This window comes from Cervus elaphus, chromosome 10 (genome assembly GCF_910594005.1).
Source record: "Cervus elaphus chromosome 10, mCerEla1.1, whole genome shotgun sequence".
Lineage (NCBI taxonomy): Eukaryota > Metazoa > Chordata > Mammalia > Artiodactyla > Cervidae > Cervus > Cervus elaphus.
The window spans coordinates 17,077,667-17,089,823 of NC_057824.1; the positions used below are offsets into that span (position 1 = coordinate 17,077,667).

The following is a 12,157-nucleotide window of genomic DNA, read 5'->3' on the forward strand; positions in this document are numbered from 1 at the left end:
TGGAATTTTCCAGGCAAGAATACTGGAGCAGACTGCTGTTTCCTACTCCAGGGGGATCTCTCCAACCCAGGGATTGAACCCACATCTCCTGCATTAGCAGGTGGATTCTTTACCACTGTGCAACCTGGGAAGCCTACATATCCACAGTGTGGTTTTCAAAATAAAAAAAAGTAACATTGAAATAATCTAGAAACTTTCTATAGAGGTGTTATCAGTTGTTCTGATAATACCCTGAATAGCAAAAGAAAATTCAAAATCATAAATGTTGTGTTCTTAGACATCTTAATCCAGAAGAGTTGCTGATTCTTTGTAATTCATGGCATTACCATCTTTGAAGAGTACAAGCCATTTATTTTGTAGAAGGTCCCTCAATGTGGGTATGTCTGATGTTTCATCATATTTTTAAAATGCAGGTTACACATTTTTGGCAGGAAGATCAGGGAAGTGATACATGTTCTCTGTGTACAGTAGGAAGAGATACGTTCTGCACGGTAGTTCCATTACTGCCAACACTGACTTTGATCTGATTCTGATCATTTGGTTAAGAAGGAGTCAACCAATTTTCTCATGAAATTTCTAGTTTGTGAAAGTGTGAAAGTGTGTGTTGCTCAGTGATGTCCAACTCTTTTCAACCCCGTGGACTATAGCCCACCATGCTCCACTGTCCATGAAATTCTCCAGGCAAAAATACTGGAATAGATAGCCATTCCCTTCTCCAGGGGATTTTCCCAACCCAGGGGTCGAACCCAGATCTCCTACATCACAGGCAGATTCTTTACCATCTGAGCCACCAGGGAAGACCTACTCTTTTATACATGAGCACCTAAATTGTTGCCAGTGTTTTGTGATCACAAACCATGCCACAATGAGTAACCAGGTGCATACATATTTTCATATTTGTTGGAGTGTATATCTTCAAGGTAGGCTTCCCAGGTGGGTCAGTGGTAAAGAATCTGCCTGTAATGCAGTAGACTGGGATTCGATTCCTAGATCTGGAGGATCCCCTGGAGGAAGAAATGGCAATCCCTCCAGTGTTCATTTTTTTTTTTTAATCCTCCAGTATCCTTGCCTGGAAAATCCGATGGGCAGAGGAGCCTACTGGGCTACAGGCTATAGGGTCACAACAACAATATCTTCAAGGTAAATTCCTAGAAGTTGGATTGCTAGGGCAAAAGGTAAAGACAAACATAGTTTTGTTAGTAAGGACTGATCCCTCTCTGTAAGTGTTGTACCAGTTTGCATTCCCACTGGCAGAATATGAGAGGGCCTGTTTCCCGCTGCTTCACCAACAGACTACCTTGCGGTGCTTTTCCGTTTTGGCTAACCTCATAGGTCAGGAATGTTACTACAGTGTAGCTCTTTTGTGTGTGGTAAAGTGCACATGAATGTAAATTTTACCATTTAAACTAATTTCTGAATGTACAATTCCGTGGCATTAAATACATTCATGGTGTTGTGCGACCATCACCACTATCCATTTCCAGAACTTTTTCATCCCCCAAACTAAAACTCTGTACTCGTTAAACAGTAACTTCTTCCTACCCCCCAGCCTTTGGTAAACTCTACTCTATTTTCTCTCTATGAATTTGCCTATTCTGACTGAAACTGTCCATCCTGGCCAGGCACCACAGTTACCATTGGCATGAGTTATTCTACAACAGGAGATCCTAATAAGGAACATGAAACTAACAAGCCACCTCCAAACAAAAGAACTAGCAAAAGATCAAAAGGAGACACCAGTCCACATGTCCTCCCAGAATCCTTCTTCCTGGAATCCAGCTTGGCTGAGCGACGTGCTCGCCACCAAGAAGCACCCTGAGTCAGAAGGACTAACCCCATCACCATAAACCCCGAGACTGCAAACCTCGAGACCCCTGAGTTCTCTTCCCCTGCGGCTCTCTGCCCAGACACCCCTCCTCAGTAAAGTCTCTTGCTTTGCCAGCATGTGTGTCTCCTCAGACAATTCACTTCTGAGTGTTAGACAAGAGCCCACTGTCGGGCCCTAGAAGGGGACCCCTCCCTGCATCAGTTCTAGGTTCCTCATTGCTCGATCGGCCCTCAAGACAGCCATTCTCTGCTCTCTGTGCGCGCCCTCTCTGGCCAGCGCCTGCTTCACTTGCATCTTAAGCATGACTGACCTCACCCCAGGCCCCAGCTACTGATTGTTCTTATGAAAGGGACACTAAGGAGTGTGCCTGGGAGCCAAGGCTGCCACTTTGTCCTGCCCACTGTCAACCCCACATGGTGAGGTGGTTGCTCCAGGACCTTGCTCAGACACGTAAGTGAAAATTGCTCACTTGTGTCCAATTCTTAGCACCTCCATGGACTGTATAGCCTGCCAGGCTCCTCATCCATGGACTTTTCCTGGAAAGAATCCTGAAGTGGGTAGTCATTTCCTTCTCAAGGGGATCTTCCCAACCCAGGGATCAAACCCAGGTCTCCTGCATTAAGATTCTTTACTGTCTGAGCCACCAGGGAAGGCCTGCTCGGATGTGTTAAGATCCCCCTGTTCGTTAAACCATTGATGTCTCTGTTGCCAATCCAGGCTGTTTCTGCATTCTTAAAGCTGGGAAAGTATATTAGGCCCACTGTGCCCACCCCAGCACTCACAGGGTGGAGTCTATCTGTCCTTTCACACCCAGCTTATTGTACTAAGCTTCTAAGCTTAATACATAATGTTTCTAAGGTTTATGTTGTAGCATGTGTCAGCATTTCATTCTTTTTTTTTATGACAATAATATCCCGTTGAATGTATATATACCACATTTTGTTTACCCGTGCATTCACTGACGGACTTTTGAGTTGTTTCCACATTGTGGCTATTGGGAATAGTGCTGCTGTGATCATTAGTATGCGGGTTACCGTGGGGACAAGTGTTTTCATTTCTGGACTCTACAGACAGTCTCCTCTCCAGGCTCCCAGCCTCTGGGCTTCCCCTCCAATCTTCCTGAAACCTCCTAAAAGATTTTTTTTTCTTTTAAAATTGTATTTATGTATTTATTTTTGGCCTTGTTGGGTCTTCGTTGCTGCTCAGGTTTTTTTCTAGTTGCAGTGAGTGGGGGCTACTCACTAGTTGCGGTGCTCTGGCTTCTCATTGCAGTGGCTTCTCTTGTTGTGGCTCCTGGGCTCTAGAGCACAGGCTCAGCAGTTTTGCCGCTTGGGCTCAGTTGCTCCACAGCTTGTGGGATCTTCCCAGATCAGGGATCAAACCTGCGTCTCCTGCAATGGTAGGCAGATTCTTTACCCCTGAGCCACCAGGAAAGTCCCCAAAAAGATTTCTTACTTTTTCTTTGAAATGTAATTTGTATCCTACGGTGTAGTGTGTTGACTGGTGGCCCCCCAAACTTCGTGTTCATCTGGGATCTCAGAATGTGACTTTGTTTAGAGCAAGGGGCTTGGCAGAGGTCACCAGTGAAGGATCTCCAGACGAAATCACCATGAGTTGAGAGAGGAGACAGATGCACAGGAGAAAAGGCCTTATGGAGATGAAGGCAGAGATAAGAGGGATGCAAACACAAACCAAGGGACGCCAGCAGCTATCAGATACTGGGAGAGGCTGGGAGATGCCTCCCTCAGGGCCTCTGGAAGGGTGGGAGACTCTGCAATGGTTCAAGTTAGGACTTCTGGCCTCCAGATTGCGGGAGACAAATTCCTGTTGTTTTGAGCCACATCGTTTGTGGCAATTTGTTATGGCAGCCCTGGGAAGCTCACGCATACAGGTAAGCCACAGACCAGGATGCACTGTGCTCCCCAGCCTTTTCTTCTCTGGGTGGATGCTCTCTGCAACTTGGGGGTTTCTAGAGCTTTTTTAGAGCACTACCTTTATTTCTTAGCAGTTGAGCCTTCATGAAAATTCAAATGAAGTATGACACATTTTTAATCTTAAAAAATACTGAGGGAAAAAAAACCCTAAACACTGAAAATAAAAGACCAACCAATCACAATCCCATCACTTAAAAATTACAAATGTATTTCATAAAAATATAAACATTTTATATATTTTATATTTTATAAAAGACCACTCAAAATCCTATCACTTAAAAATTATACGCATATAACAAAAATATGCATATTTTATAACATATAAATGTATTTTATAAAAATATAAATATTTTATAAAAATGCAAACATTCTTTATAAAGATGTAAACATATTTTACAAAAATATAAAGTGGCACTCCCTCAGCTGGTACCCCACACTGCAGAGCCCTCAGAGCATTGGTGGGAGCCACTCCCTGGAGGGGCCACAGAGCATGATGCCAGCTGAAGACCAGAAGGACACATCCGTGCATGCATAGCATTGGCACAAATTCATAATATGAAAAAAATGGGAAAAACCTAAATGCCCATCTATAGGATAGATAGAAGTAATGGTGAAAAAACCTTGCATTAAAAGAGCAACTCTGTTCTCCTGGTTGTCAAGGCACATGCATCAGGCAGGCTGTATTCTCTGCCAACATAGGGAAGTAGATGACACAGGGGTGGTGGGGGGTGAATGGTAAGATAAGTGGTGTTTTGTATGTGTCAGAGACTCGGGGCCTCCCCCTACAGGACCTGTCCCCAGGAAGCCTCAGGCTTCCTCCTGCTAGCTAGCCCTCCCCAGGACACAGCCCTCCCCAAGTCACTGCCCTCCCAAGACCAATTGTCACCTCCTCCAGGAAGTCTCCCAGGACTGAAGGCTCCCGGCTGGGACCTCCCAGAGTAAACGTCTGCTGCCAAAACTATTGGCTACAGGGACTCTGATCAGTAGGAGCTGGAGGCTACTGAGTGGGCAGGGACTGGACTTGCAGCTGTGTTTACGCAGGAGCTCAGCCTCCTCTCCAAAGGGCTCCAAGTTACGGGGTCTTTGGCTCCATTTTCTGAGCCTGTGGCTTACCACCTCTCCATGGCTCCTTTACCAGCTATGTGGGAAGCTCGCCCAGATGCTGGGCGCTCCCTCTCCCCCTCATCTGCACACATAGAGCCCTGAGTTGTCTCACAGCTGGTACCTTTAAAAGCTTTTGTTGCTTAGCAGGAGAAAGAGAACAATGGAACAAACCATTGCTTCCCAGTGGCGGTAGTGGTAAAGAACCCGCCTGCCAATACAGGAGATGTAAGAGACGCAGGTTTGATCTCTGGGTTGAGAAAATCCTCTGGAGCAGGGCACGGCAACCCACTCCAGTATTCTTGCTTGGAGAATCCCATGGACAGAGGAGCCTGGCGGACTACGGCCCATAGGGGTCGCAGAGAGTCGGACACGACTGAGCAACTACGCATGCGTGATCTCAGAAACATGGTTTCCGGGAAGCTAGTGCTGTTCTAAGAAGCCCTGGTAGTGTGGTGCGGTGCACAGGAGGGAGGAGAAAGCAAATAGCACTCCCAAGTCCATTTGCGGGTCTGGCCGAGTTAGAGCTGAGAGTCGGAGAGGAGAGAGCTCGGCTTCCTTCAAAAGGTGAGGGGGTGCCAGACGGGGGGACCAGAGTGGGATTGCTGCTGCACCAACATGTGGGGGTGCCTTTGAACAGGCTCGGGGTGGGGGCAGTTGGGCAGGAAGTGGGGGGGAGGGGAAGGAGGGGAAGGAGGGGGACTTGATGCTCCTTTCTCCACACCCAGCAATCCCTGGGGTGGCCCAGCCTGCACCCCACTGTCACCTTCCAGCAGACCGCCCCGCCCCAGGTCAGCTCCAGGCAAGTGGCAGTCGTCTCTTGTCTGGGCGACCCCTCCAGAAGGGTTGGGGAGGGGCCTCAGTCTCTGCAGGGGGACCTTGGGGGAGTCGGAGTGTGGGGGAAGGAAGATTACAGGTGTCCCCCCACAGGGGTGAACTCTGATACCTTGAGAAGATGACTGGCGTGAAAAGCGGGATAATCTTCTTCATGGTGAGAGACAAGTGCCCCCCTCGAAACCAGCCGGACCTGACCAGGCCCAGCCAACAGCTCCTGGCCCAAGAGCAGGACCCTGATTGTTTCCAGAACAGATGAAGTCTCCAGGGACCTAGGGGTGAGGGTGGAGGGACTGCTTCCCTTGGAGGAGGTGGAGGGACTGTGCTTCCCAGCACATCCCCAGCTACAGACCAGGAGGTTCCGGGGACCCCTCGGCCTCCACCCCCTGCTGGGAGCCCGGGTCTGGCTGGAGTCATGCTTTAGCAGCCAGAGTGCCCCCCTCACCCCAGACCCTAGAGCCCATACCTGGCTCACCCGGGAGGGCTCCCCCAGGCAGTCCTGGCCCAGATGCCCCCCACCCCTGGTGGGCACTTGTTTCCTCCCACCAGGCCAGGAGGCAGAGGGTGCCGTCTCCATGAGGGCCAAGTCGTTGCCCTGAAATTACTGCAGAGGGAGGGGCAAGGCTAACATCCGCCTAAGGGTTTGTTCTTCCTGCTCATCTGGGGTGGAGGGGCAGGGATGGGGCCATCTTGTTGAGTGTCCCTGTCTTTTTTCTGGTTCCTGCACCTCCTCCCGTCAGTCTGGGACCCCGAGCCCCACAATCCCCTCACTGTCTCCATCCTGTGGGGTCACCCTGGGGTCACTCACGTCACCTGACCTCATTCCCCCCCTTATAGGCAAAGGGTTCTGTGTCTGTGGGTTTTATGGCCATAGGGTCTGCAGTGTGGCCCGCTGCACTAGTAGTGGTCGCTGGGATGGCCCTTTACGCCTGGAAGAGGAGCACTGAAACATCATGCCCTAAGAGGTCCTAGGTTGACCACAGGTAGGGATCGGGGAGTGTGTGAGTAAGAGGGAAGCCTGGGCGTGGTTTGGGGGCGGCACAGGTGTGGGGAGAAGGTGGTGGGGCTCCCTCCATTGGCCTGGAGGTCTAGTGGCCCCACCCAACTGGCCACCTTTGTCCTCCTCCCATGGTCAGTTCTGGGCCCTGCCTGACCCCACCCACTTCTCTTGCAGGTAAAAATGAACAAGAACCCTAAAATGTATTGAAAGGAATCTTCTCCCAGCCCCCTGCAGACTGGAGGATCCACCTTCCTGGGGTCAGGAATCCTTTGAAGCAACATTTTATCTTTGGGGTTTGAACAAAATCAACTTGTGGGCATAAAAATAAATTTGTTGAACACACACGTATTGAATGTGCCTGACTCTGTTACAGAACTGGTCTCTGAATCCCAGGATTCAGAGCCCTTGGAGGCCCAGCTCTAACCCAAGCAGCCCTGAACTCTCCCCACCCCAAACAGGCTCCTGGCCCTTCTCCAGGGCTGCCTGGCCTGGCCCCTTTGGGGCCTCTGTGCTCTGAAGCCCTGACAAGGGAAAAGCACCCTGCTTTACCTCTCCTGCACTCACAGTCACACACCAACACGTCTCACACCAGATGTGGGATTGATCACATCTGCCAGTTTTCTGACTTTCTGTGGGCAACAACTGAGATTTTTATGACAACTATGCTTTGATTTATTTTACTGACGTAGAGTTGATTTGCAATGCTGTGTTAATTTCTGCTGCTGTACAGGAAAGTGATTCAGTTACACACACACATATATATATACTCTTTCATATTCTTTCCTGTTATGATTTATTACAGGATATTGAATATAGTTCCCTGTGCTATACAGGAGGACCTTGTTGTTTATCCAACTTATATGTAATAATTTGCATCTGCTCATCCCAAACTCCCACATTTATTATTTTTTCTTTTTCTTTTTAACTGCCATGCTATGTGGCAGCATATGGGATCCTAGTTCCCTGAACAGAGATCAATCAAACCTGTGCCCCCTGCAATGGAATCATGAACTCCTAAACACCACAGGGAATTCTCTGTTTTTTTTCTTTTTTTTTTTCAACTGAGATTTAGTTCACATGCCATAATATTCACCATTTTTAATTTAAACAACTAAAAAAGATTTTGGCCACACAGGACCTCAGTTCCCCCACCAGGGATGGAATTCCCCTCCCACTACCACACCCTTGCAGGGCTGTGAAAGCCCTGAATCCTAAGCACTAGAGCAACAGGGAATTCCCAATATTCACTGTTTTAGAGTGTACAGCTTTGTGGCTTTTATTAATAGTATATTTACGACCATCACCATTATCTAATTACAGAATGCCATCATAACCCCCAAAGAAAGGCAGTCCCCTTTCAGCGGTCACTCCTCATTTCCCCCCAAATCTCTCAGCCCCCAGCCATTACTAGTCTACTTTCTGTCTCTATGGATTTGCCTTTTCTCTGTGTTTCACATAAATGGAACACACAGTATTTGTCATCTACTGTCTGGCTTCTTTCACCCAGCAGTGAGGTCTCCCAGGTTCCTCTACGGTATATAGGTATCTGTATTTGGTCCCTTATTATGGGGGCTCAGACAGTAAAGAATCTGCACAAAATGCAGGAGACCCGAGTTCCATCCCTGGGTCGGGAAGATCCCCTGGAGAGGGAAATGGCAACCCACTCCAGTGTTGTTGCCTGGAGAATACCATAGACAGAGGAGCCCGGCAGGCAACAAATCCATAGGGTCACAAAGAGTCGGACACGGCTGAAGCGACTTAGCACAGACACGGCACGTGGCTGAGTAATGCTGCATTGAGGGATAGCCAGCATTTATCTATCCACATGTCAGTGGATGGACATCAAAGTCATGTCATATTTGTTTCTCTGTTATAAATAACTCAAAAAGCCTGAGGCTAAATCCGGGTTGCCTCAGGATAGGCCAAAGAGTGAAACAACTATGTCAGAGGATAAACAGGAAGTCTTCTAGTTATTCAGTAACGGGGTCGGGGGAACGGAAGACCGGAGAAACCAAACCGCCTTTCTGTGCACACGACCTCTGCTTGTCCCGGGTCAACATGGAGAGCAGACCCCCGTTTCCCCCACCCCGTGGACACGCTGCAGCTGATGCTCCTGGTGACAGGGAAGGGACGCGTGGGGACGCCGTCTGAGCCAGCCGACCTCGGAGGCCCATCCAAATCCTTTGAGGCCTGGGCCCCAGCTCTAACTTGTCTTCTGCAGAGGTTGGGGGAGGGTGGTGATTCGGCCAGGAAGGATCTCTCACTGACCACCCGGCTAGATGGCTGGCTATCTGAAGAATACAGGCGATATCCTTCACTCCAAACTCCTCCGACATAAAGCTCAATGCTAATTGCAGGCCCCTCTTCCGTCTCCTTCCTCTCTTTATTTCTTTCCTCCCTCCCTTCTTTCTTCCTTTCACAATACTTACTTTTTATAAAAGCAATGTCCTTGAAGTACAGTTGACACAGAATAAAATTTTCCCTTTGGAAATATACATTAGTCATTATTAGAGACGTATTTGTTGAATAAATAAATCCCAGGGGAATTCCCTGGTGGTCAGTGGTTAAGATTCCCAGCTTTCACTGCAAGGAGCATGGACTTGATCTCTGGTCAGGGAATTAAGATCCCACATGCCGAAAAAACTATTTGATAGGGGCAATGAGAAATTCGATTTTCAATCAGTTAAAATTATAGACAGGTCTCTAAGCATTATCAGTGTTTTGAAACAATTTGGCAATATATTAAAAAAAAAACATTTCCAAACATGAGAGAATCGAGCGGAAAGGGAGAAATTATCAAACCGTTAGAAACAAGTCAAAGCAAATGCTATGAATTGAATTGTGTCCCCACTCCCCACACGGAGAAGTTCAAGTCCTAATCCCCGGTGCTTGTGAATGTGACCTTGTTTAGAAATAAGGACTTTGCCATTAAGTCCTTAAGATGATCATGTTAAGATGAAGTTGCTAGGGTGGACCCAATTCAAATGACAGGTGTCCTTATGAAAAGGGGAAATGTGGACACAGAAATGCACACAGGAGGACACTCTATGAAGGTGAAGGCAGAGAGCGGGGTGATGCAACTAGAAGCCAAGGAGGGAGGCCTGGAATCGACTCTCCCTCCCAGCCCTGAGATGGTTAGATGGCATCACCTACTCAAAGGACACGAGTTTGAGCAAACGCTGGGAGACAGTGAAGGACAGGGGGAACTTGGTGTGCTGCAGTTCATGGGGTCGCAAAGAGTCGGACACAACCGAGCGACTGAGCAACTCAACCCTCAGAAGGAGGCCATCCTGTCCACACCTTGACCTCAAATTTCTGGCTTCCAGATCTATCAGATGAGAATTTTCTATTGTTTCAGCCACTCCATTTGTGATACTTACACACTAATACTAATATGGGAAGAACTTGCTTAGGATTATTTTATTTAATTTTCAAAATTTTATTTATTGATCTATTTTTGGTTGTGCTGGGTCTTCACTGTTGTGGCTGGGCTTTCTCTAGTTGCGATGAGAGAGGGCTACTCTTCATTACGGTGCCAGGGCTTCTCACTGTGGTAGCTTCTCTTGTTGTGGAGCACAGGTTCTAGGCACGTGGGCTTCAGTAGTTGCAGCATGTAGGCGCTAGGGTGCTTGGCTTCAGTAATTGTGGTACACGGGCTTTAGTTGCACAGGGCATGTGGAATTTTCCTGGACCAGGGATCAAACCCATGTCCCCTGCCTTGGCAGGTGGTTCTTATCCGCTGTACCACTGGGGAAGGCCAGGATGATTTTTTTAAAAAACAAGAAACTCAAATCGGAAAAGACCACTAGATTTAGCTGAATATGGAATTCCCTGGTGGTGCAGTGGTTAGGACTCTGCTTGCACTTTCTAGGGCCCTGGTTTGATTCCTGGTTGGGGACCAAGATCTCACAAGTGGGCAGGCGTGGCCAATAAATAAATAAATATTCAGATGTGTAGATGCATACACCAAGTTTCCTAACCACCTCCCCCACCAGATGCAAATGATAATGTTTCCATCAAATGTGGAATGCTAGGGTTAACTGAATTCAGTAAGGTTTCTTAAATCAGTAAGCAAAAGATGAACCAGTTCATAGAAAAATGATGGAGGAGGAAATGGCAACCCACTCCAGTATTCTTGCTGGGAAATCCCACGGACAGAGGAGCCTGGTGGGCTATTGTCCATGGGGTCACAAGAGTCGAACATGACTTAGCAACTAAATCACTGTCAACCACATATTGGCACTTGCCATGGGTGCTCGCCATCTGCCTCTACAAGGATTAAATCATGCGCTGCTGCAGCGGCTGCCCTCCAGCATCCCCTGAAGTCCAGGGTGGAGAGCAGAAACGAGGCACTCGGTGCTCCAGAAAGCTGGTAGGACAAGGACAGGTCTTCAGAGAGATGTTCTCAGGAGCTGATTTTATGAGCCCAATTCTAGTACCTCCTCATATCTAGAAAAACACTAAAATCCTTCGTGGTGACAACTGTTTCTCGTGACTAGCAGAAGCTTCACAAGACCAGCAGAAACTTTCTAAAAAAAATAAATGTGCTTGACTGCATCTATTCCCCTTTACCAAAATCACATATATACTGTTCTTCACCCAACGTCTTTGGAGCAGTTTCTCAGAGCCGTCTGAGGTGCTGTCTCCCAGACTGCGGTCCTTATATTGCCCTAAATAAAACTTAACTCATAAAAAAAAAAGAAAGAAAGAAAATGAATAGTGCAGCAGGTCTCAAAGTGTATTCTGGTGGCCTCTAGGGGTTCCCAAAGCCCTTTCAGGAGGCCCATGAATATTTCATAGTATTAATAATACTGAGGCAATTGTGACCTTTTTCACTGTGGTGAGTTTGCACCAATGTTGCGAAAGCAGTGATGGTTCTTAGTGTGAATCAAGACAGTGACACCAAACTGACAGAATTTGTTGCCAATAATAAAATTCTAAGGCTTTTGGCAAAAAGTACAATTTTGGAGACTGTATCTGCCACCTTTAGCTTCACAACTTCCTAATATTGACAGGGTTGCAATATTCATGAATGTTATACATTTTTTTTTCATATTGTATAATAAGATGTGTCAACGGTTGCAAGATCTAGTCAGTGAACAAATATGTTTGGAAAGACCAACATGTGATTTACAAAATCACATGTGAGTAAAAGATCCTTTCAAAGTGCAAGATAGATCAGTGGGTTTTCATGTAATAGAACACAAAAAGCACACGAATATCATCTGAGATTCCATGTTGCAGCTAACCTTTAAAAAACCACCACATTCTGAGTGTTGGTGTAGTATCAAAGAAGAACAGCCATAATTATCTGAAAAGGCTTTAAAAAGACTACTTTCTTTTCCAATTTTTTTCAAATCTGAGGCTAAATTTTCTTCATGCACTTCAATCAAATCAATGTATTCTTAAAGAGTGAAGGCAGACACAGATATGAGAAGCCAGCTGTCTTTTCTCAAATGT

General features: G+C 47.1%; 1 long non-coding RNA gene across 1 annotated transcript; it reads left to right on the forward strand.

Annotated features, from left to right (window-relative positions):
* Positions 1–5,254: 5,254 nt before the first annotated feature.
* LOC122702326 lies at positions 5,255–7,041 on the forward strand. Its single transcript, XR_006343210.1, has 4 exons — positions 5,255–5,430; positions 5,794–5,854; positions 6,535–6,680; positions 6,872–7,041. It is a non-coding gene; the product is annotated as an uncharacterized LOC122702326 (long non-coding RNA).
* Positions 7,042–12,157: the final 5,116 nt, after the last annotated feature.